We start from the raw sequence: 22046 nt of genomic DNA on the forward strand, positions 1-22046 counted from the left end.
CGTGCCGGTGTGTAGGTGGGGCACAGCCAGTGACTCACAGGGGTGGGAAGGCAGATCTCGCTACCATTCCCTGATCCCTGTTTCCAGTCCTCTGCCTTAGACTTCTGTATCCATTTCCCTGATATCCAGAGCAGGAGATCAGACCTCTTTGTTTTAGCTGTTCCAGAATGGGCCCTGCGGGCTTGGAGGGTGGTAGTTGCTACATGGGGTTGGATGGGATCCTGGGGTTCACAATTCCTCTGTTTCAGGCTGAAACGCACACCTGTTCGTAAGCCCTTTTCCCCATCCGTGACAGGTGTCTTCAGGCCCTGAGCCCTCAGGAAGGGTCAGAGAGGAGAAGAACTGCTGTGCTCCTGCCCCCCACCCTCCAAATTGAGTGCCTGCGTTTTTGGCCCAGGGCTCTGCAGATTCCAAGATTTTATCGCTGTCTCTTCTCCATCATGGCTTCCTCTCTCCTCTTTTTGTCATTTTCTTAAATCATTTCAGTCTTTTCGTGCCATTTTGAGCATTCCATCTTCTGGGTTCAATTCACTATCTCTGGAGGTCAGGGTAACTTCCTGTGTTGAAATTTGCCTTTTCTTTTATAAGTGAAATAAAGGAAAGTGTTCTGGTTACTCGGATCATCCAGGAGGTTTTCTGTTGGTGGAGGTTTGGGAGGAATGGACAACAGGCCCCTTGGCCTGCTGCTGTTTCTTGTCTGACAGGCACAGCCCCTCCCTCTGCTGTTCCTGGAAGGCTGCTGCATTCTGAAGAAGCCTTTTCTGAACTAGCCACGACATTGCAATTTTTATCACCATCACTACCTCTTTTTTTTTCTTGCAACTTTAAATTTTAACATGTTTATAATCAGTGTTAAATTTTCACTCTGATTTCACAGTCATGACAGAAAATAGGTAAGCATGATAACATGCTTATCAAAGGGATTACTTTTTGTACTTTATGCACTAGTTTATCTCTTTCAGGGTAGAATGCATTATTTAATCTGTTTTAAAAGATTAAATTATTTTATTCCTTTACATTACAAGAGGTGACACTGGCTTCTTATGACAATGGCACCTAGCCAAGCGGAAACTTCCCCTTGTGCCTGCCAGCTCCTCAGGTACCAAGCCTATGGATTGAACCTTGTAGGCCTGTAGACAAATGCAGAGCTCAAGTTAATTTAGAAAATACCGTGCATAACCTGGCATTCTTTTTCTAACCCCAAACAGTCAAGACAGACGTAAGGCATGAACATGTTATTTCAGGTGTCAAGGTAATGAAATCAATAGCCAAAAGCTCGTACTAATTCAGTATTATTGAAGACAGAGCATCTTATCACAGCATTTGAATAGGTTTGTGTGTTTCTTTGATCTCATATTTTAAAATTGAACATCATTCAAATGGACTGTTTTTGTAGTATATTATGAACATACTGAAAAGGCAAAATAGAAATGCCCATTGAGATCATAATTGTCAATGTCGTGGACAAGGTTATAGAAGTATACCTGTCATATGCTTTTTAGGTTCCACATCTATACTAATGCTGTTTTCCCAGTGACTGGCTATAATCAAGTTGTCCCATCTACTTCCGACATAGGTGAAACTGAATTCATAACTGGGTTGGAAAGAGAAGCATCTAATTAAGATCACATTTATACTTGAAATGTCTCTCCCTAGTAGGGAAAGATAATATCATCACTTAGTATTTAGGGTGGATGATGATATTAAATGCTTTCCCCATAGGAAACAGTTCAACCAAGGCCTTGTCTGACCCTGTAGAGACTTCAGCATCTTTGAAGGGAGATGGCCAGGCATGTATCCAGGAAGTCATGGGTTTTTCATTCTTTCTTCTCTGTTTGATAAACAGGGTTTACATAGCCAACTATGCTGTCCATAGTAACCTTGAGATATCAGATCTATTGAGGAATCATTTACATACAGTAAAATTTTCAATTGTGTAATAGCTACTGAATCCCCTATAAAGTTACCTTTTGCTTCTTTGCAGTCAGCCTCCTTTTTTCATTCCCAGCCTCTGATAACCACTTATCTATTTTCTCTCCTTATAGTTTTACTTTTTCCAGAATGTTGTATAAATGGCATCAGCTAGCATGATGGCTTTTGTATCTAGCTGCTTTCACATAGCATGCTTTGAGATTCACTCATGTTGTTTCAGCATAAGTTCTTTTCTGTTTTTTTCTTTTATTTTAGTAACATTTTAGTGCATGGATATATCAAAATGTGTTCATTCACCAGTTGAGGAACATTTGGATCATTTCTAATTTTTGGCAATTCCAAATCAAGTGTTTATGAGCATTAACATTCAGATCTTTGTGTGAATGTATGTTTTTACTTCTCTGGTATAAATACCTAGTAGTGGGATTGCTAGGTCATATGGCAGGTGGAGGTTTACTTTTATAAAAACTACCAAACTCTTGTCTAAAGTAGCTGCACCATTTTTCATCCCTACCAATACTAAGTACTATTTAGGAGAGTTCCAGTTGCTTCATGTATTCACCAGCTCTAAGTATTGTCACTTAAAAAATTAGCCATTCTAATATGTATATAGTGGTATCTCCTTGTGGTTTTGATGATTTTCCTCATGACTCTGAGCATCTCTTGATAGGTTGATTTGCCATATGAGCCTCTTCTTTAGAGAGCCTGTTCATAGAGTATTTTTTTGGCCATTCAAAAATGGGTTTTCATTGGAACAATACAGAGATTAGCATGGCCCCTGTACAAGGATGACAAATTCATGAAGCATTCCATATTTTTTTAAAAAATGGGTTTTCACACAAGAAACTTACGTAGTCCATAGACCCTAAAAAGAAACTACACAATAGAAGCTACAAAGTAACCAGCTAACAACTCCACAATAAGATCAAAACCTCACATATCAATATTAACCTTGAATGTAAATGGTCTAAATGCACCACTTAAAAGGCACACAGTGGCAAGTTGGATAAAAAAAGGGTAAGACCCATTCATCTGCCATCTTCAAGAGACCTATCTCCCTTGTAACAATGCCCATAGGCTCAAAGTAAGGAGATAGAGAAAGATCTATCACACAAATGAAAAAGAAAAAAGAGCAGGGATCGCTATTCTTACATCAGATAAAACAGACTTTAACAACAGTTAAAAAAAAAAAAAAAAAAAGGACAAGGAAAGGCATTACGTAATAAAAAAAGGTTCAATTCAAAAAGACTTAACTAACCTAAATATATAAATACCCAACATCAGAGCACCCAGATTCATAAAGCAAGTACTTCCAGACCAATGAAAAGTTTTATATAGCCCACACAATAATAGTGGGAGACTTCAACACCCCACTGACAGTGTTCAACACATCATTGAGGCAAAAAACCAACAAAGAAATACTAGACTTGAATTTGACACTTGACTAATTGGACCTAATAGATATCTACCAACCACTCCATCCGTCAACTACAGAATATACATTCTTCTCGTCTGCACATAAAACATACTGTAAGATCACATGTTCAGCCATAAAGCATTTCAGTACGTTAAAAAAATCAGAGTCATACCAACCATATTTTGGACCACAGTGGAATAAAAGTAGAAATCAATACCAGGAAGAATAGACCAAGAAGGTCTCTCAAAACCACAAAATTACAAGGAAATTAAACAACTTGCTCCTGAATGACTTCTGGGTAAACAACAAAATTAAGGCAGAAACTAAAAAAGTATTTGAAATAAGTGAAAACAGAAACATGACATAGCAAAATCTCTGGATACAACAAAAGTATTAAGAGGAAAGTTTATAGTTCTAAATGCCTACATTAAGAAGTTAGAAAGATCTCAGATTAATACTCTAACATCACACCTAGAGGAACTTAAAAAGCAAGAGCAAACTAACCCCAAAGCTAGCAGAAGAAAATAATTGAAATCAGCAGAACAGAATGAAATTGAGACCCCAAATTCCATACAAAAGGTTTATAAAACCAAAGATTGGCTCTTTGGAAAAATAAGCTTGATAGACTGCAAAAAACAAGCACAGAGGTGACAAAAGTAATATTGTAATCAATTCCGGAGAAATACAAAAGGTCCTCAGAGACTATTATGAATACATCTATGCATACAAACTAGAAAATGTAGAGGAATGGCCAAATTCCTGGAAACACACAACTTCCCAAGATTGGATCAGGAAGAAATTAAAATCTCGAACAGAACAATATCAGATTCCAAAATCAAATCAGACAGAAGTGAACCATAAAAAGCCCTGAACCAGGTACATTCACAGATGTATTCTACCAGACATACGGAAAATTGCTGGTACCAAATCTTCTGAAATTATTCCAAAAAATCAAGGAGGAGGAACTCCTCCCTAACTGATTGTATGCAAAGACACAATGAAAAAAGAAAACCACAGGCCAATATTTGTGATGCACATAGATGCATAAATCCTCAACAAAATACTAGCAAACTGAATCCACCAGCACACCAAAAAGTTATTTTATCACAATCAAGTAGGCTTTCTTCCTGGGATGCAAGTTTGGTTCAACATATGAAAATATATGTGACTCAGAGAATTAGAAACAAAAACCATGTAATTATCTCAACAGACACAGAGAAAAGTTTCCACAAAATCCGACATCCCTTCATGATAAAAACCCTCAACAAACTTGGCATTGAAGAAGCATAACACAAAATAATAAGAGCCATCTATGACAAACCCATAGCCAACATCATCCTGAACAGGCAAAAGATGGATGCACTCCCTTTAAGAACAAAAATAAGCCAGAGATGCCCATTCTCACCACTCCTAATTAACATAGTACTGGAAGTCCTAGCCAGAGCAATCAGGCAAGAGAAGTAAATAAAAGGCATCCAAATAGGAAAAATAAGATGTCAAATCATCTCTTTGCTGATGATCTAATTCTATACCTAGAAAACCCTAAGGACTCATCCAAAAAAATTCATTGGCCTGATAAATGACTTCATCAAGGTTTCAGGATACAAAGTCAATGTACAAAAATTGGTAGCATGTCTATCCATCTATAACATTCAAGCTGAGAGCCAAGTTAAGAACCCAATCCCTTTTATGATAACGTCAAAAAATAAAATACCAAAGAATACATCTAATCAAGAAGGTGAAATCTCCACAAAGAGAACTACAAAACGCTGCTGAAAGAAATCAGAGATGACACAAACAAAGGGGAAAACATTCCATGCTTGTATATTGTAAGAATTAATATTATTAAAATGGCCATACTGCCTAAAGCAATCTACAGATTCAGTGCTATCAAATTATCAATGTCATTCTTCACAGAATTAGAAAAAATTCTAAAGTTCATATGAAACCAAAAAGAATAAAATTGGAACCCTACTTATCACCATATACAAAAATTAACTCAAGATGAATCAAGGATTTAAATGTGAGACTTCAAACAATAAAAATCCTAGAAGGAAATCCAGGGAATACCATTCAGCACATAGCCTTGCAAAGAATTTATGACTAAGTCCTCAAAAGCAATTGCCACAAGACCAAAAATTGACAAGTGGGCCCTAATAAGCTAAAGAGCTTTTGCACAGCAAAAGAAACTATCAACAGAGTAAACAGACAACCCACAGAATGAAAGAAAATATTTGCAAACTATTACCTGACAAAAATCTAATATCCAGTTCCATCACCCTGTGTACTAATTCCCTGCTATCTTTTCCTCACCGCCATATAGATAAAGGCATGGTTCATCAAGCTTTGGGAAATAGGTCAGATTTTCTAGGAGGGGCCCATGGCCCATGGAGTGGCTTTGTTAGTTTCTTGGAATAAAATTATAATATGTGCCCAGAGGTAAGGAAGATTTCCCTCCTCCCCTCCCTGGAATTATTTTTCCAAAAGGAAGGATTTGCCCAATATTCAAATACTTACAAATTATCTTCTATTATAGGACAGTATCTTAGTTTTTTTATTTTGAACAATATGAATTGTGTAAGGAAGACACACTTAGCCTTAATTGATCTCAGTCAATTCTAGTTTAGGATACTCTCATAGGTCACCAGGAAGAATGGGAGAAGAAGAGTGGGAGTGGGGGAGAATATTAATACTTGGGTAGTAATCATCCTTAGGAAGAAGACTTCAGCTTTTCAAGTGTCATTAATTGTAAATTAGCTTTTGAAGGACACGTTAAAAAATATTTTGTCAGATCGCCACAGGAGATTTGAGGCATAGCACTATCCTAATGTTGTGCCAATGGATACTTGAAGCTTGGGATAAAAATTAGAGTGATTGTGCCATTTATATGTTTTAAAAGTGTGTATAGCAACTTAGAATGGAAACAGACATAAATGAAAAATGGCATTTAATGATTAAAAATCTGGTTCCAGGGATGCTGGAGAAATGGACGTTAAAATATATGAGCAGTTTGAATAAAATTGTCTTACGAAATACTTAGCAAAAAAAAAAAAACCAGTCTTTTAAAAATAACACCTTATTCTGTGATATGTAAGGTTAAAATTATGTGCAACTACATTGGCTACTTGATCTGAAATATTACAAGCTTATTTGCATTATTTAAGGATCCTATATTAAAATTTTCACATTGGGAAAATGGGGGAGTGTCTTCTTATAATCATAAATTTATGGTAAAAGAAAATGGGGCCACATTTGTTTCTTGTGATGTCTATAGGATCAATGGAAAAGGGTAGAATCAGAAGGGAAAATCCAACTGTTTTCATTATCAGCAAAATGGAGCAATTGTGCCTAATTCAAGGAGAGAAATTTGGATTGTGCTGCTCAGAACACACTGGGTACATGTATACTACAATCACTATTCTTGTCATCCTGTGAGGGCCAAGATTTTTTTTAAGTTTAATAACATTCTTTATGATTATAAAAATGGTACTGGTGTTTCTCATTATTTGTGGATTCTGTATTTGCTAATTCACTGATTGAAATTTATTTGTAGCCCCCAAAACAATACTCATGCCATTGTCATGGCCACTCACAGACATGTGCAGAGAGGCAAAATGTTTGAGTTCTCCGAGGGCCACATTCCCAGCTGAGGCTGAATACAGAGAAGCTCTGCCTTACTAATTGGAGCTCTCATATTGTAAGCAAATGTGCTTTTCGTTGTCTGTTTAGTGCCACATATTTGTATTTCTGTGTTTTTGCTGGTGATCTTGCCATTTGAAATGGTCCCCAAGAGTAGTGCTGAAGTGCTGTCTAGTGTTCCTGCACTCAGGATGGCTGCAGTGTACTGCACAGAGAAAGTCATGTGTATTATACCTAAGTAAGACACAGTGCTGTCAGTAGTGAGTTCCAGTTAGTGAAGCAATAGTGTATACGAAATAAGCCTTCTTTAAGCAGAAACACAAGAAACAAAGATTATGTATTAATCAATTAACAAAAATATCGTGACCAGAGGCTCACAGGAACCTAACCCTTTGTTTCCTTTAGGAACAGTGGTTCAATATTTGCTAATTTGGTGTTGGCAGCAACTTTATAGAACATGGCTGTATATGTGGAGCATTTTGTTTGGTGACTTACATTTTGCTTAATATGTCATGAACATTTCTTTCTAGGGCTTGAAATAATCCTAAGATTATTTTAAAAACTCAATTCATGGTAATTTACTTTCATAAAACAGGGTGAACAGATTCAAAAATTTTCCTTCAGGTCAAAGTAGTGAAGAAATTAATGGAAGAAAATTTGGCTGTCTGTGTGAGAGGTCAAATATCCAGGTATTCCAAAATGTGAAATGAAAAAGGCCAAATCAGGTTTTTACTTTTGGTCTAGATGTTTGAAAGAATGTTGACATTCAGCTCTGAGGTCATATTTATGTAATCACTAGAATAACGTTTTTCCTCAACTGATTTACAGAGGGACGGAAAGGAGGTAAAGATTTGGGGAAAAGTACAAAGTCAGACCTCTCAAGCATTTCCTAATGAGTAACATGCAGAAAACAAGTTCCATGGAGTGCTGGTATGTGTAACTTCTGGGGTACAGTTTGAATATGCAGTCACAGTGAGACTCAAGTGTGAGGAAAGTCTTATTACTCTGTTTCTGCAAATCTAGTTAAATCTGACTGAACTGCCATGCACTTGTGAGGTAGATAATTTAAGCACAATTATCTATGGGGCATTGTCCTCCTACTCACTGACCATGGGAAGGTTGCAGGGAACTGACACCTACTGGAACGCTTGAGGAGGGCTTTCTGTAATTGGTGCACACTAAATTCCACTCATGCTGTTTCTAAGCCAGCATGGCCCCTGTTGATGGTGGTGGTGGTGTGTGTTTGTGTGTGGCAGGGGGATAGCTTTCGCATTTCCAGCCAGATTTGTCCATTTGAGTCTTTCCTTCCTGAGGCTTAGCTGCAGGTGCACAGGACCTGTATGTCCACCATCCCCTCACTCAGAGACTGCCCCTTCTCAAGACAGAAACTCCAAACTCCAAGCTAGAGGCCTCTTCTTGTTTGAAAAATCTTTTCTCATTAGGGCTTGATGCTTAACTCTACGTCCTTCAAACTCTAGAGCCCCATTCTACTTCTTGTGCCAGTTAATTTTTTTAAATGCAAAGATACTTAAACTTGATCTTAGACACAAGGGAAGTCCCATGTCTGCAACACAATGGCCTAAGATGGGGAGCAGAGCTCTCTTTTATTTTACTCTTCAACAGCATGGAAATGTGTCAGATTCTCTCAATAAATTAGCTCACCATGCTCTGCAAAATTGATGATGGGATGCTCAAATCAAAAGGAGTTTGCAAGAGAGGAGTGGATTTATGTACTTGGTGACTTCTCAGGGCCTTTACAATGCTTGCATGCACTGTGAGTCTCCAGGAGGAGGTTAGACCTGGGAGTGCATCTCAAACAAGTTGAACCACAGAGCCTTTTGGAAGTGGAGCACCCTTGGGGTTGGTGCTTGGTGGGTTGTGCACCGCATACCCAAGGTGGCAGACAGATTCTGAAGGGCTTTAAGTTGGCAGGTGACAAATTTCCCCCCACTTGATGTATTTCCTTAGCAGAGGGTCAAGTAGCTTATCCCAGGTCTTCCTTCGCAGGTTGGGTTTAGAGAAACGGCGTCCTTTTTGGCATATTCTCTTGGTCTTTATCCAGGAAGCCTGAGGCTTCTCGTGATTTTAGGCTCCAGGTAAAGCTTCTAAGAGGTGAGACTTCTGGGGCTAGGCCCAGAGCTCGGGGCTGCAGGGTAGGGAAGATCTGCGACTTGCATGACGTTGGCCTTGAGTCACTGTCTTCTGTGACTTTATCATCTGTTCTTTAGGACTGCTGGAAATTTAGAGACTTCCCTTGTGCGACCATAGATGCAATATAGCAGTTGTCTCCAAACAGAGCCCTTCCTTGACCAGAGTATGTGGTGCTGCACTTTACAGTGAGTGCTTGAGGGTAGGGCTTGCAGGCAGTTTCATGGAGGGATTGTGACCGCTCCCTGCGAAACGCGAGGCATTGAGTGGACTGGGAAATCTACACTTTTACAGCAGCCACACTCAAAGCGGATGCTGCATCTTCCAAGAAGAAACCTCATTTAGATAACTCAGTCATACCCATTCTCAGTATAAAGAGTAAAGAAATCAGAGGCCGTGTGGGAGTTCCCACTGGCATCTCCGGGATTACTGCTTTAACCAGCCTGGGTGCAGCAGGCTCTCTTGTCCAGGATAGAGATCCAAACCAGCCTCTCATCCCATGGCTCAGTTGTGAAGGGCTGTATCCTCCTCCAGGGATTCCGAGGTGCACTGGAGCTAATGCACAGACATCCCTTGGTCAAGTGGATTTGTGTCTTTAAGATGTAGAGTGTAATGAATCCTGTTCCCCTCCTAAAAACCTCCTGTTCCCCCCACTTCACATTCAGCAGATTTTCTTTCGTGGGTTATTTTGCCCATAGACATGAGGAGATGCATGTAATTGTGATCATTTCAAGAGTGTGAGTAATACTTGGTACTTACTCCGTGCCATATCTGCTCCAATCACCCATTCCACTGTATTTTCCTATTATGCTGAATGAAACGGTATATTATAGCTATCATCTTTCACTTCCTCTGCAGTTTATAAGGCAGTTGCTGCTGCATGCTCTAACTCCAGGTTATTTTGAGAGATTAAAATCCACTTCAGAAGGCCTTGTGTATAAACAGAATTTACCATAAATTGGACCAAAATATTCAAGAAAAAATTCAACTCCCGGGAAAGTCTGACCTCCCACCCCTGCCTACTACTATGTACCATCCATCCTGGAAACTCCCTGAAGTCCAGGCCCTAAACACTTATTTGCTGGGAATAGGCTTTCCCAAATTAACATGCAGACTCACATTTTCTTTCTTTGAAGCATGCCACTTAACATGTTGTGTCATTGTGTCTATTTGGGGGCTCTGACAAGCCTATAAAGGATATACGCTGTGTTAGTGACTACCTAGGGGTCTCTAGGAGGCTTGGGGATGAAATTTGGCCTTTGCTGAGTTGTAGACACAGCTCTGGACTTAAGGCCAGAAGACCCGAGTGTGGGACCCCATCCCACTGCTGGCTTAATGACCTTGGGCACATCACATAATCTCTCCAAACCTCCGAGTTTTTCTTCTTTAAGGTGGACACCATAGGACTGTTGTGAGGATTGAAAGATTATTCATGGAAATGGACACTAATGCCTGTCCTGTGGAGAATACTGAATGAAGGATATCGACCTACCTATTTATGTAAATGCCCTGAGCCCCAGTTTTTTTCATGTATTAATTGGGGGTAATTGTTTCTGCTCAACAAACTTCTCAGAGGCATTCAGTGAGAATCCAGTGAAGCTCCTCTTGTGGAAATGCTTCTAGGGGGACCCACAGCATCACCAGTGTTCTGTGCTGCTCTTAGTTTCTGGAGTCCCACACAGCTCATAGTGCTTGCGTCTGACAGGTGCCCAGTTGCTGCTGTTGCATGCCTGTTGAAGAGTGTTGCTTCTATGCAGAGACTGATTCTTCCTCAGTTCCTCTTGGTAGCCTTTAAAAGATAAACTGAGGCATATTAAAATTTAGAGACTTTATTTGAGCAGACTGACTCATTAATTGGGCAGTTCCAGACTGCAAGCGTTTGGGGGCTCTGCTGAAGGAGCATGAGGGGAAGACTTTTACAGGGTGAACCTGGAAGTGAGTCAAAGAAAATTATTGATTGATTAATGTGGAGCCATAGCCTTATTTGGATTATTCCAGTGGAAATTCCCTAATGAGAGATTGCTTGGCAGTTTCTGAGTGGTTAAGCTTAAGGTTAGTTTTACCATTTGCACTGAATTCGGTTTTGGTTTGCTCATGTAGGAACCCAGGGTGCTGGAGCTGCCTTAGTCTAATGGCCTCCCAGTTAATTATTTTAACATGGCTAAGGGGCTGTCGGCTGCGTGGTCTGGATGTTTAGAGCTTTGTTCAGGGCAAAGACCCCTCTGGGCTGTGGCTCCCAGCCTCTCCAGTCAAAAGAAGGAGTTTAACGAAGGTAGAAAAGCGATGAAGCTACATGTGATGTGATAAACAGATGATCCCTTGTTTAGCCTTGGTGCTGTCTCCATCTCTAGAGCTGCTCATTCTCCTTTCTTTGGTACCTCATGATTTTCAGAGGCTTGGGCAGAAAGGGAGGAGGGATGGGGCCTTCAATACCCTCTGGACCTGCTTTGGGAAGGCATGGTGTGTGGGGTGGATGTATGAACACTCCTTGCTTCCCCTAGTTGCATTATCCTCAGGAGACTTTGCCAAGATTATGTCTTTACACCTTACTAGCTGTGAATCTTGAAAAAAATTACTCTTTGAGCCTTGGTTTTCCATATTTCCAATGAGGATAGCCATGTCTACCCAGTGACTGTTGTTAGAATTAAATCTGAAAATGAGTAACGTGGTTAAAAGCCATTTTCGTAAAACCAAAAGTGAGGGCCTGCTAATGTGATTGATCCATCAACCTCGTTATCATCACCATAGGCAGGTGGTGCTAGCAAATTAGTCCCTGCCTTTCTGTTTGCCTGGGTGGAATCCAGAGCAATTTGTGGGTCAAGAGAGCCAGGTTGTGAGAGCCAGGTCTTGGAAAGGAGGATGCCAGTAGCTGGCTAGTTACCAGGGAGGAAAACAAAGCTTCAGAATGCTGTTCAGCCAAATGGTAGGGTCTGGGGTCCCGCTGTTGGGAAGGCAGAGGCTGGGACCTCTCAGGAGCTTGTGGGGTCCAGAGTGGCTTCTGAATGAATGTTCTGGCACCTGGAGGAAGCAGCCTTCTGCACCTGCATCAGTCAGCAGATTATGGTGTTAGTGACTTTAGCCAAGTTCTTTTTGTACCTCATGCCTTATTTTTATTTCAATCTACAGAGAAAACAGTGAATCCTACCACCTCTTGGTAAAATGAAATCAAATTACCACTGATATCAGAAAGTGGCACAAAACAAGAAAACATGAGAAATTCAGTTGTAGGGCATAGGTTTTGTCAGACTAAATTCGAGGTAAGCAATACCTGCTTCTCTCTTAGACCCCATACTTAAAATAAAATAAATGTTTGCTGGGCTTTGTGGTTTCTTGTCTGCATGCTCTGATGTGTGAGGTACAAGAGGCCAGAGGGTGAGCATCAGAATGGAAATAATAATTATTTTTTATACCAATGTCTTCTCAAGCTTCAAAGAAAGGAGCCTCTCTCCTCGTACATGCAAACATCAATTTGGGAGCTGAGGAATGTAATTTTCACATGCAAATATATATGAGTTGAAATGAGCTGAGGCAATGAGCAGATTGTTAAAGAGACACCATTCCTCTTCTCATCCAGTACAAAGGAGCAGGGGCTTGGGAGAAGCAGCTATTTCTTAAAGGAGCAAAGGGAAAAACTTAGTGAGTTTCTTTGCCCATGTCCCTTGGACGTGTCTCTGCAGCCACGGAGCTCTCCAAGGACTAATGATTAAACTTGGCAAAAACTAAGGGCCTCTTAGTAAGGTACTTGAGTGGAGCAAAACGTGTAGGTTTGAGTCTGATTTTGTTGCAGATCCCATTCTTCTGCAGACTGATCATGGGACCTCAGGGGAATCATGTAACTTCTGTGAATCTGACTTTTCTCATCACCGGATGCGGTCAGGATTAATGGGAGTATACTATGAAGTCCTCTGTGGTATAAATTACAGGCCACAAACCCAGGGGAGAAGTAACAAGCACCACTGCCTTTTCTAAAATAGCAATTTCTATGCTAATCCCTCATCCAACCATCCTTTGTAGGACTACCCCTTCCAAAATGGCACTGGGTCTCTGGAATCAGAGGATAAGGGAATGATTTGTCATCCAGGTGTACAAAGCACCTTCCAGTTCAGAGCTTCTGTTATTCCAAGCCGTGCTTGGAACACTGGGACTTTTCTGAGGTGTCTGGGACCCTGTGTGCCCAGAAAAACCTTCAGTCACCCTTTCTCTTGCCTGGTGTTTAGAGAACAAAGGGGTTTCTGTTCCTCATATCCTGGCCATCCCCACCACTGGTCCTGGACCAGCTTCATGGAAATCTGTTTTTTTATGTTTCAGGTCAAGACACAGCTATTTCTGAATCACTCTCCAATCCCTAGGGAAAAATTGCCAGGAACCACTGCAGAAGGGCTATACCTTTGCTCTGCCCAAAGCTGTGGCTGGTTATCTGCTGGACTAAGAGCTGTGGGCATTGGCTTGTTATCTGCTGGACTAAGGGAGGGACAGGAAGGGCAAAAAGAAATTAACACCTCACTGTAATTGGGAGGAGTCATTGCACATGCCATAACAGTGTGTGCTCCTGCAGCTTCCTCACCCCAAGGTTGGGGGTTAAAAGACTCTCCTGACCCTTACAACTCTATGATTCTCTGAGTCAGAATAACCATAAAGTACAGAAAGAACAACTAATCTTTGTATTTTTGCTTTAGTCCTCTGAAAATCCTACTTTGGGGGACAGCAACTTTGCATCTTTAAAAATTTCGACATTGCCATTTTGTTTGGATTAATGAAATGGTCATTCCAACAAAAGCCCTTGCTAATTTTAGGAAGGGCTATTAAGAGTCACACCCTTGTAACATTTCCCACATCTTCTGTGGTTTGGGCTTGTGGTTTGTCTGTCTGAAAATAGCTAAGATGGTTTCACTAGAATATTGAAAACTCTGACCAAAGCAGAGAATAGAAATGTAATGAAAAAAGTTTGCCTAATATCTCTACAAGGCTAGAAGGATATGTTGAATTTTCTGCCTTTGGCATCTATGACCATTAAAGTAATCACCAACTGGTAGACTCTTAGAACTGGTGGAGACATAGGGCGCATTGAAGTGATTTTTCTCTTGTTCTGAAAAAAATAATTGTTGATTCCTTTTTCTCCCCTCCAGGGGTCTTCCAACCCAAGACTCTCCCCAGGAACACCTAAGGCTGAGTGTAGACAGGCTTTTGCTTGGCTTGGATGCTTAGAGCTTTGTACCACGAAGTCAGATCCCCTTAGTCTGACTTGATTGGATTTGCTGAGGTCAGCACAGAGGTATTGGTCATATCACAAACATGTCTAGTGGTGAAGAGCTATGTCAGGGTGTGACTTAAAGATAACAGAATTCTGGCTAAACATCAGGTCACCTGGCTTCTAGCAAAAAATCCAGCAGTGACCAGCTGTGTAATTTGGATAAACTTTCAACCTCCCTCTAGCTTCTTACTTATGTAAAACAAAATGAGTTCATATAAATGTCAAAATCTCCTCAGGTCTCATTTTCAATGATTTTCCAATGATACATGATACAGGAGAAGATGGAGTAGATGTACTTTTCGTCTTCCTCCAGTAATTTAAGTACCTTGGATGTTACATATAAAACAAACATAAGATGACTCTGAAAAGTGGCTTTAGCACCTGAGGAATGACATGGTGGTGAGTTTATTGGATGTTCTTTTTGCCTTATATGCCCTTTAATTGTAACTGAAAAAGCTGGTAACCTGGGGGCACCATTAGGCACAGATAAAATAGTTCCAAGAAAAGGTTTCTGTTTCTAACCAAAGGACCAGAAACAGGGCGACCTAGCAAGACACAAATGTTTTGGGCAACAAACACTCTACCCCACCCAAACACCAAGCAAAAACAATGGCTTTACTCTTAACCACTCCAGCAAAGTCTGGATGGGGAGCTTAGACTTTCACTCTCATGAGGCTGTAATTAGATACCCCAACAGCCTCACCATGGTGGCATCAGAAAAGGCCAAATAGCAAGCCAGGACCTTCACTCTCACTGGAAATGAGCTCTCACCCAACACAATGTCAGTGGAGACCCTGGGGAGAGATAGAACTTTTATTTCCACTTGTCAGTAGTGAGGAGCCCTCTCTGCCTTGAGTGTCATGGAGACAAAGTGGAGAACCCGTACTTCTACTCCTACCTAGCAGTAACAAGGTGGCAGTAACCCTTCCCTTGACAGAGTGGTGTCCAAGAGAGCCATATAAAGCAGAAAATTTAAATAAAATCATTTCAGAACATAATATGAAATACCCAGGTTTCAATAAAAATTGCTTTTTATGTCAACAATTAGAAGTATCTTGAACCAAATGAAAAAGGGCAATCAATAAATGCTAACATTGAGATGACAGAGATGTTAGAAATATCTAACAACATTTTTTTTCTAATGAAGATTTTTAAGCAGCCATGATTTCAATGAGCAATTATGAACATCTTTAAAATAGGTGAAAAAAGGAGACTTGGCAAATAAATAGAAGATGTAAGAAAACCTAATGAAAATTATAGCACTGAAAAGTGCAAAAGCTAAAGTAACCATGTCTGTGGATGAGATCAATGGCAGAACAGAGGGGAAAGAGGAATCAGTGAACTGGCAGATAGAACAATCAAAACTATCCAATGTAACCCATAGAGAAAAAAGCAATTGAGAAAACAAACACAGCCTCTTGGACCTGTGGATATTGTCAGAAAAGATCAAACATTTAGGTTATGGAAGCCTAGGAAGGATCAGAGAAGGAGGGCCCATGAGCTAATTAAACCTCTTTTCTTTATAAATTACCCAGTTTTTCAGGTAGTTCTTTATAGCAATGTGAGAATGAACTAACACAAAAACTTGGTACCAGAGAAGTGGGCCATTGCTATAAAGTTACCTGAAAATGTGGAAGCAGCTTTGGAACTGGGTAACAGGCAGAGGTTGGAACAGTTTGGCAGGCTCAGAAGAAGACAGAAAGATGAGGGACAGTTTGAAACTTCCTGGAGACTTGTTGAAAGGTTGTCTCCAAAATGCTGTAGTGATATGGACAGTGAAGTCCAGGCTAAGGAGGTCTCAGGTGGAGATGAGGAACTTTTTGGGAAAAGGAATAAAGATCACTCCCACTATACTTTAGCAACGAAAGAGATTGGTGGCATTGTGCCTCACTCTAGCGATATGTGGAACTTTGAACTTGAGAGAGATGATTTAGGGTATCTAGTGGCAGAAATTTCTAAGCAGCAAAGCATTCAAGATGAGGCTTGGCTATACAGAAAACCATTTTTCCCTCTTAGACCCAGGCCTATGATGGGAGAGGCTGCTGCAAAGATCTCTGAAATGACTTGGAGAAATTTTTCCCATTGTCTTGACTATTAACATTTGGTTCCTCTTATGCAAATTTCTGCAGCAGGCATTAATTTCTCTCCCAGAAAATGAGGTTTTCTTTTCAACCACATGGGAAGGCTGCAAATTTTTCAAACTTTTATGCTCTGCTTCCCTTTAAAATAGAAGTGCCAGTTTCACATAATCTCTTCATGCATATGAGTGTATGCTATTAGAAGCAGCCAGGCCCCAGTTGCTTTGTACAGCCTCGGGACTTGGCATCTTGCATCATGGCTGCTCCAGCTCCACCTGTGACTAAAAGGGATCAAGGTACAGCTTGGGCCATTGCTTCAGAAGGTGCAAGCCCCAAACCTTGGTGGCTTCAACATGGTGCTAAGCCTGTAGGTGCACAGAGGGCAAGAGTTGAGGTTTGGAAGCCTCTGCCTAGATTTCAGAGAATGTATGGAAACATCTGGAAGTCAAGGCAGAAGTCTGGGGTAGGGGTGGAGTCCTCATGGATAACCTCTACTGGGGCACTGCCTAGTGGAGCTTTGAGAAGAGGGCCACAGTGCTCCAGACCCCAGATTAGTAGAGATACTGACAGCTTGTACCACACACCTGGAAAAGCTGTAGGCATTCAATGTCAGTCCCTGAAAGCAGCTTCAGGGGCTGTACCTTGTAGAGCCATGGGTTAGAGCTTCCCAAGGCCTTGGGGGCCTACCCCTTGCATCAGTGTGACCTGGATGTGAGACATGGAGTCAAAGGAAATTATTTTGTGGTTTTAAGATTTAATGACTTCCTTGCTGGGTTTTGGACTTACATGGGGGCTGTAGCCCCATTTTTGGAGTGGGAACATTTATCCAATACCTGTACCCTCACTGTATCTTGGAAGTAACTAACTTGTTTTTTATTTTACATGCTCATAAGTGGAAGGGGCTTGCCTTGTCTTGATAAGACTTTGGACTTGGACTTCTGAGTTAAGAGTTTGGGGGACTGTTGGGAAGGCATGATTGTGTTTTGAAATGTGAGAAGGACATGAGATTTGGGAGGGGCCGGGGAGTAATGATGTGGTTTGGCTCTGTGTCCCCATCCAAATCTTATGTTAAATTGTAATCCTTAATGTTGGGGGAAAGACCTGGTTATTTTAAATATAATGACATAGGCAAATTGAAAGTAAAAAAGATTAAAATGATATATCATGTAAACAGTCAAAGAAAAAAAGAAATGGCTATATTCATATCAGATAAAATAGACTTCAGAGAAACTAAAATTACCAGAGAAGAGAGGAACCTTACAGAATGGTAAAAAGTCAAGTCACTAGGAAGGACATAGTAATTGTAAGCGTGTATGCACCAACCAACAGAGCTTTGAAATATGCAAAACAAAAACTGATGAAAATCTCAACACATTCTTTTTCAAGCACCCACAGAACTTGTTCGAAGTTGGAAGATATCCTGGGTTATAAAACCTCAACAAATTAAAGAGACAAAATCACACAAAGTGTGTTCTTTGATCACAGTGCAATCAAACTGGAAACCAATAAACAGAAAGATAGGAAAATATCCAAACAAATGATAATAAAGAATATATCTAAAGAACCCATGAAACAAAAAGGACATCTCTAGGGAAATAAAATTTACACTAGATGGAAGAAAAAATGTAAAATATCAAAATTTGTGAGATACTGATAAAGCATGCTGAAAGGTAAATTTATAGCACTAATTGCCTACACTAGAAAAGAGGAAACATTTCAAATCAACAATTTAGACTCCTACCTCAACAACTTAGGAAAGGAAGAGTAAAGAATAAAGAATCAAAGAAATAATAAAGAATAAGCATAATAGCAAACATAATAGGAGTAGAAATTAATAAAATTAAAAGAATAATTGAAAGAAAAAGCTGCTTCTTTGATCATTAAATTGTCAGATCTCAAAGACTGATAAAGATAAAAAGAAAATATTAGCATTTTCTGATTACCAATATCAGAAATTAGGACATATTGCTGCAGAATCTGTAGATATCAAAAGTATAATGAATTATTACAAACAACTCTGTATATGTAAATTTGACAACTTAGATGAAATGGATCACCAATTCTTTTAAAAAACACAAACTATCACAACTCATCCAATATTAAGTAATTTGAATCATCCTATAAACTACTAAGGAAATTGAATTATGAATTTAAGCACCTCCCAACCTAAATCTCCTGGCCCAGATTGCTGAAGATTTCTATCAAATGTTTACAGAAAAATTAACAACAATTTGATATAATCTCTTCCAGAAAATACAAAAGGAGGAGACATTTGTTAATACATATTATAAAGCTAATGTTGCCCTGATATCAAAATCATACAAAGTACAATCAACCAACAAAGAACTCCCACATACAAAACTACAACAAACAAAATCCAAAAGACCCCCCAAAACTACAAATATTCCTTATGAATATAGACCCAAAAATCATTAATAAAATGTTAGCAATATTAAGTTAAGCAGTATATTCAATAATGTTTCAGCTGGTTTAATATTTGAAAATCAATCAATGTAATCCACCATATTAATATGCTAATGAATAACAATCACATGATTATATCAATGAATAAAGAAAAATTATTTGACAAAATTTCACACTCATATATGACAAAAACTCTCAGAAAAAATAGGAGCCAGAGTACTTCCTGAATCAATAAAAAGTTTTTACAAAGCCTAAAGCAAACATACTTAATAGTGAAAGAATATATACTTTCACCCTAAGACTGGGAGTAAGACAAGGTTATCTGCTCTCATGAATCTTATTCAATATAGTATTTACAATTCTAGCCAGTGCAATTAAGCAAGAAAAATAATACAAGGCATACCAATTATGAAAGGAGTAAAAACCGTCCTTCTTTGTAGATGACATGATTATCTACATCAAAAACTTCAAAAAATCTACAAAAATCTTCTAAAAGTAAAAAGATTTTAGCAACGTCACCAGATATGACATGCATACAAAAATCAATTGAAATTGGATATACTAGCAAGGAACATGTGAAAACTCAAGCTAAAAATACAATACCATTTAAAATCACAAAAAGATGAAATATTTATGTGTAAATATACCAAGTTCCCACCATAAATTTCCTCATCTTTGCAGCCTGACCTGGCACCACTTCTCCCTCGTTCTTGACCTTCTACTGCAGTGGCACTGAATTATTTCCCTTTTGTTCACTGTGCTTTCTCCTGCCAAGGGCCTTTGTGTATACTGTTTGTCTTGCTTTCTCGTCTCTTCATTTGCTCAACTCCCACTTATTTTATGGATCACTTCTGTATTAGTCTGTTTTCACGCTGCTAATGACATACCAGAGACTGGGTAATTTATAAAGTAAAAGAAGTTTAATTGACTCACAGTTCACATGGCTGGGGAGGCCTCACAATCATGGCGAAGGGTTAAGGGGAGGCAAGACACATCTTACATGGCAGCAGGCAAGAGAGCATGTGCAGGGGAACTGCCCTTTAAAAAACCATCAGATCTCGTGAGACTTACTCGCTATCACGAGAAGAACATGAGAAAAACCCGTCCCCATGATTCAGTTACCTCCTACTGGGCCCCTCCCATGACAAGTGGGGATTATAAGACCTACAATTCAAGATGAGGTTTGAGTGGTGACACAGCCAAATCCTATCAGCTTCCTTAGGGATGTCCTCCCTGACCAGGTAAAATCCCCCTCTCATGGCATCCTGTGTGGTTCTTACGTAACACCAGTCATGGTTGTCACATTTAATTTCTGACTTGATTTGCTTAAGTTCTACTTCACTGATCTGAAATTCAATGAGTGTGGGGACTAGGACTATTTTAACTCACCAATGTACCTCCAGCATCTAGCACCGTGCCAGACACACAATGAGCATTCATCAAATATTTGTGGAGTGAATGAAGGGAAGCATGAGGAGATTCTTTACATTTCTGTTCTTAAACCAGCAAGGTCTTCAATATATTTAGAGTATAATCTGATCTCTCCTCCCTGCTCTGTGTGATCCACTATCCTGGGAAGAAGTGCACTGTGCTTCTTTGAACTCTCCACTGCCCTCAGTTGATCCTAACCTCCCAGAAGGCACACAGGCAAGTGACCATCCTGGCATGGCCATGTGAGAGCTGGAGAGGAATCATAGGGAAGGCCAGAGAAGATGCGCTCAGGGAAAGGCTGGGTCTGACATACGGGCAAGCTAGCCTTCCCTAGAGAAGGGGTCTTTCCTGGCAGAAGCTGCTCCTCTCAGTGACTCTCCAGTGATTGGTATATGTGGGGTAATTTGCTACAGTCGTGAGCTTCTGTGATCACTACCTGTGTCTTGGGAGGAGGCAGCAACCTCTCTCCAATGACTGGGTCATAACAGAATAAAATATCTAATGTCTGCCCTGTACAGTGCCATGCTGCTACCTTCCAGCCCTGCCAGTTGTGGCCCTGTTCCCAAGGGCTCTACAGTCTGCCAGTACAAGCATTGCTGGTGGAAAGTCGGCAGGCTGACTCAGGGCTATCCTACAGTGGGGAGCAGGGGATTCGGCATCACAGCCCTTACCATTCTGTCTCCATACCTGTTTGGCCCCAGTAGAGTATAAGCTCTCTGACAAAAGCAGGGAGATTATCTTGTTCCCCACTATAGCCTCGACATCAAACTCTGTGCCTATAATGTAGTAGGTGCTCAATAAATGTTAATTACACGAATGAATAAAACTAACCTTTATCATCTCTTTTGTAGGCTCCTTTTCAGATTTTTGTGCTTTGCCTGGATTCTCATGGTGTCTGCCTAACTCCCTCCACCACTTCCACCCATACATGACCTCCATGTCTCTATCACATTCCACTTTTAAGCTGAAAGTAACCTAATCAGTTTTACCTTCAAAGTGAAAAATGTTCAATTAGTTTTGAAGTTGAATCTTGATCTTCCCAAATAAACAAGGATTTCTAGTAAGTGTAGAAAGAAGATCTGAGTAGATGAACATTTATCTTTCCCCATCGTGTGCTGGACATTATGCTTCTTGCTCCTCCCTATGTGACAGGCATTTTAATTTTCATTTTCACAGAGAAGGAGACTTAGGTTCACAAAGATAAGCTCTGTTCTTAGGGCCACACAGCAAGGCAGCAGGGACCAAAGATCTAAGTTAAAATCTACTTAATTCCTAAGCTCCTTCCTGCAAGGGCTGGAATATCTCTTAGAAATTTTTCTGACAGTAATTTTAGCTTTAGGAGAAAGACTAGACACTGTTTTTTGACCTTTCCAATTATCTGACAAGCCCAGTGTTAATCAGCTGAGTCAGAATTGATGACCTCAGGACTGTTTTAAGCCCCAAACCATCTTCGGATGAAATGATAAAACGAGACTGCGAGGCTAATTAACAAGTCTAAAAACATTATGTGAGTTCCAGTGATGCCTTTCCTTCTGGCCCATCCCACACCTTTCCCAAATAAGAAAGCAACTAATTTGCAAAACCGTTGCTTCTGTGGAGCAGCTGCGAGAGTCACTGACATATATGATTAGCATAAAATTAATTCCTGTTGGGGAAGTATTATTACAAGCCCTAATGAGGTTTAGGAAGTGATTAGTACTGTGTATGAGGGATGGTGGATACTCTT

At 40.0% G+C, this 22046-nt stretch overlaps 1 long non-coding RNA gene and 1 pseudogene across 1 annotated transcript in view; both read left to right on the forward strand.

Moving 5' to 3' along the window:
- The first annotated feature begins 1217 nt into the window (after positions 1–1217).
- Positions 1218–22046, forward strand: part of LOC129482022 (uncharacterized) — a 56705-nt gene continuing 35876 nt past the window's right edge. Inside the window, exon 1 of the long non-coding RNA XR_008657573.1 lies at positions 1218–1331. This is a non-coding gene — a long non-coding RNA (uncharacterized lncRNA). The remainder of the gene's footprint in view (positions 1332–22046) is intronic.
- LOC129483605 (uncharacterized) lies at positions 2655–2751 on the forward strand (annotated as a pseudogene).

Source organism: Symphalangus syndactylus, chromosome 5 (genome assembly GCF_028878055.3).
Source record: "Symphalangus syndactylus isolate Jambi chromosome 5, NHGRI_mSymSyn1-v2.1_pri, whole genome shotgun sequence".
Classification (NCBI taxonomy): Eukaryota; Metazoa; Chordata; class Mammalia; order Primates; family Hylobatidae; genus Symphalangus; species Symphalangus syndactylus.